Source organism: Sesamum indicum, linkage group LG11 (assembly GCF_026168435.1).
Source record: "Sesamum indicum cultivar Baizhima isolate 11 linkage group LG11, ASM2616843v1, whole genome shotgun sequence".
In the NCBI taxonomy this organism is placed as follows: domain Eukaryota; kingdom Viridiplantae; phylum Streptophyta; class Magnoliopsida; order Lamiales; family Pedaliaceae; genus Sesamum; species Sesamum indicum.
The window spans coordinates 823,239-827,515 of NC_142667.1; the positions used below are offsets into that span (position 1 = coordinate 823,239).

The following is a 4,277-nucleotide window of genomic DNA, read 5'->3' on the forward strand; positions in this document are numbered from 1 at the left end:
ATGTTGTTAATATAGCAAAGGTTTATGATTTATTTTCATGAGGAATGTCCAAGTACTTCTACTATGATCATCCACTAAGGTTAGCATGTAATTACAGTTAGATACGGAGTGTTGATTATAGGGACCCCAAATATCTATATGTACTAGATCAAATATAGTTAGTCTATGTTGCTTAGCTGAGGACAAATTTCACATAATTCCAAATCGACTTTACTTTTACTCAAAAACTTCAGATGATTAAGTACAATGGCAGAAGAGTGGCCTATTCTTTTATGCCACATATTTATGTTTATTTCACAGTATTTAATCCTGTTTTAGGTTCAATCTTTTGGATATGTTCTATGTTCTAAGGCTCGAAGAATTTATCATCCAAGATGTAGAGCATTCCTATGAGTTTAACTATTGCCACAATTTTTTCAGTCCTGTGGTCCTGCAAGATACAATGTGAAGGACAAAATTTGACTATGACATTAGTGGAACTATAGAGTTTCCCAATAGAGAGCAAATTAAATTTTAGATTAGGAACATGCAAAGTATCTTTAAAAAGTATGTCATTTGGCTGTGATTTTCCACTGCACCGTCCGTACAAAGAACACAGGAGCTATCCAAGTGAGATAACCAAGGCCTGTCCATGGTAGAAAGCTTACCAAGTATGGCTAGCCAAAGGACAAAGGTATGCCTAGGGATCTTAAAGGGGCCCAAGAGTAGTGAAGATCAACCTACCTTGGGACCCTTAACCCGGAGCGATCGGAGTACCATACTTTATTCCAACACAGGTTTTTTTTTCACTATTATCATATTTAACAGGAGTGGCTGTAGTTTAGTGGTAAGAATTCCACGTTGTGGCCGTGGAGACCTGGGCTCGAATCCCAGCAGCCACATAATTTTATAATACTCCTTTTTTTCTTTGTTGTGTGAGAGCCTTATACCAGTCAGGATATCCTTTTATTTCAAAGCAACCTTCCCTAAGGTGCTCTATTTTGCCACAATGAGTGCAGAACTGTTCTTTCTTGTTTGCTGTAGCCTCCCATTTTAACCAATATCTTGTTGCATTTTCTCTACTTATTTCTAGACCTTTAACTTGCATCCCAAGATTTTGCAGGGTGTTTGAAAATGCTAAACTAACCTCTCTCTGTCGTTCAACTCGCAGCACCATCGAATAGGCCTTGGCTCACTAGGAAAGGGCTCCATCATCAAGAGTTGATTACGCACATGATTGAAAGAATCATGGAGCCCCACCAAGAACTGCATAAGCTGATCAGCAGCGTGCAAGTCTGTAATCTTCTTGGAAGCACCACAACTGCAAGATGGGATTGAGACCAAGCAGGTTAGTCATCCCATAATTTCTTGAGTATGCTAAAATAAGCAGATACAATGAGCGATACTTGTGTTGCACAAGCAATTTCTCTCTGTACTTGATAAATCATGGGACCATTGCTTACCCCATATCTTAGCTTCCAATTCCAGCTAAAGTTCTCTCGTTGTATTGATATAAAGGAAAGATTCCACAATGTCTTTTGACATTGAATTCAACAACCAGGAAATTACTAGGCAATCAACTCTAGTCCATTGCTCAAAACCTTCTGCACTTTTAGAAGGCTTGGGACTTTTCCCATTAATAAAGCCTAATTTCAATCTTCGCACCCAGAGCGATTTTAATCCATCTGCTCCATGAGAAGAAATTGGTTCCATCCAACAAGCTTGGACCAAGCTTGCTCCTGGATAATCTGTGGCTTGGACTTTCAAGGACTCCTGGTCAACCTGTGCCTTCTTCTCTTATTTATTTGATTTTGAAAGGCTTTCTATGGAGGAATCTTAATTGTGAAATTCAAGTGAGGCTAGAAGAGTGTACGGGTGAGGGAAAGTACCAGATACCATCAAATGATGGCTTTGATACCATGTGAAGATATCTCCTTGAACACCATAGCCATGGAATTTTTCTTGTTTTCTTGAAGAAATGCAGTGTTAAGAAAGAGAAAAATGGAAGAAATCGTTCTTGGGTTTTGCCGGGAAAGATCAGCTCTTTAAATAGAGCCCAAGTACAATCAGTTAAAGCCAGACTAATTAATGAATTAATCATCTTATTTACCAAACTAAATAGCTAAGTTACCTAATCAAAGGTGCTACAACTTATAGAAACACAATAGCAACTCTGTTTACAACAAAAAAAAACGTATTCCACTAACAAAAAAAATGCTAAAGAGGTGAACACGTTTTTTAAGTTGGAGAACTCTATCTAATAAGCTAAGTTCCAGCTGCTGTTCTCAAGCTGATCCAATTCTCAACTAAATCGTCCCATTGGCTCTTAAGGACCGCAAGAAGAGATAAAAAACACCAAGAAGGAATCAACTAACAAACCTATAAATAGTAGAGCCACACAACCTGAAACAACTATTCCCTCATCCACCTCCTAGAGGAGGCATGTATGAAGACAATTACTTTCCCCTGCCTCCTCAAGGGGAATGCCACCAAGAAAGGAATACTCAGAGGGAGATGGGAGGTTAAGCACCTCCTCCACCCACATTCCCTAGCCCCATAAGAACAGGAGGGCTCTTAGCTCGCCCATTAGCGGTCGCACCCTTAAGACGTAGTCCATTCACGCCTCACATATTGACCGAAGCTATCCAACCAGGGATCAGAATCCCAAGCTTGAATGAGTAAAACGGAGTGGGCGATCCTCAAGACTACTTGGATTGATTCCTAACTAATGCCGATTTTCTACACATCAGTGGCACAACTTACTGCAAACTATTCCAGACTGCTCTTTGTAAAAAATAATTGCATGGTTTAATCAGTTGCCCCCTTGAGACCATCGAAGCATTCGAGAAACTATCCTAATGTTTTCTACACCATTTCGCGATCAACAAGCGATACCCTAAGAAATATTATTTTCAAGTTTACTTTATCAAGTTGATGATAGGTATTGAAATTTTTACTTTTTCATAAGGACCTATACTATTGGCCCCTGGGATAAAAACTTATATCCAAGACTAAGGCATGGGAGACATGAAGTTTTATGCTTAGGTTTGGCATTCAAGCTTTCTTGACACATATAATAGAATGGTCTGAAACTAATAACATTCTTCAGGCGCATAATAAAACTCCCCAAAACTAGTAGTAATCAAACTCCTTGAGGTGCATAATAGAGTGCCGCAAAGTTAGATGTAAATGCGACAACTCATAAGAAATTCCCAAACTGAAGACAATTACACAAGTAACGAAAGTAAGATAGTCGACAACAAATTATAAGCAACATCCCATGAATAATAAAGTTCAACACCATAATAACAACATAATGTCTCAAAACAATTCTAATTGAAGGAATTCAATATCTAAAATAACAAGGAAGCTAAAAAAAAACAAATAAAGTTTCTAAGCTTTGTCAGCTTCAAAAGTCGGTATCTATAAGCCATCAACTTGAGCTTCAATAGCAGGAGCCGCACATTTCCCTTCTCACGGGATGAAGGAAAATTCAAAAGAGGGGTTAATCTTGCCATCAAGAATGTTGAACTCCTCAACACGCATGCTACTATTGTCATTCTCAACATTCATGTTGTGTGTGACAATCGTAGGATTTTAACATAATCAAGAGATTAATTGATAACTATTAAAAAAAATTAAATTTAAATATAAGTCATAATTGAAATATAATAAAATTTGAATGGATTAGATTGAAGTTTTTTATAATATTTGAAAGAAAAAAATATTAGTTAAAAAGTTAGAGAAGACGTAATGGTAATTATTAAAAAAATTAAATAAAATAAAAAATATATATATTAAAAAAAGAGGGGTGGGCAGTACCTGGGCCACCCACCGCCTCACTCCCCTCTTACATTTTAAAACACACACCAAACACAACACACCACACACACATATTTGGTAATTGCAATTTTTATCACGGCGAAAAAAATAGAGGTAAGAAATTTATACTTTATCTTATATTAATTTTATATAATTATATTATTTAATTAGTTCGTTTATTAAATATTATTTATATTGACGGATGTATTGTATAATCGAAATATTTTACGAGTTTGACTATTTAAATTAGTGTCGAATTAACTATTACATTGATATAAAAATGATATAGTTGGTTAATTAAATTATTAGATTTTCCAGATATAAATATTACTATAATTAATTTATGCAAATCCATGAGACCTATTAACTAAAGACGTGATTCTAGCTATTGGTATTTAATTAAATTATATAGTAACGATAAATTGGTAGAAAATTCATAAAAATATTTTGAAGATTATATTTAAAAAATATTTTGT

The 4,277-nt window shown here is 35.8% G+C and overlaps 1 non-coding gene across 1 annotated transcript; it reads left to right on the top strand.

The window, feature by feature from the left end:
- Positions 1–809: 809 nt before the first annotated feature.
- On the top strand, positions 810–881 carry TRNAH-GUG (transfer RNA histidin (anticodon GUG)). Its single transcript has one exon. It is a non-coding gene; the product is annotated as a tRNA-His (tRNA).
- The last annotated feature ends 3,396 nt before the right edge of the window (positions 882–4,277 follow it).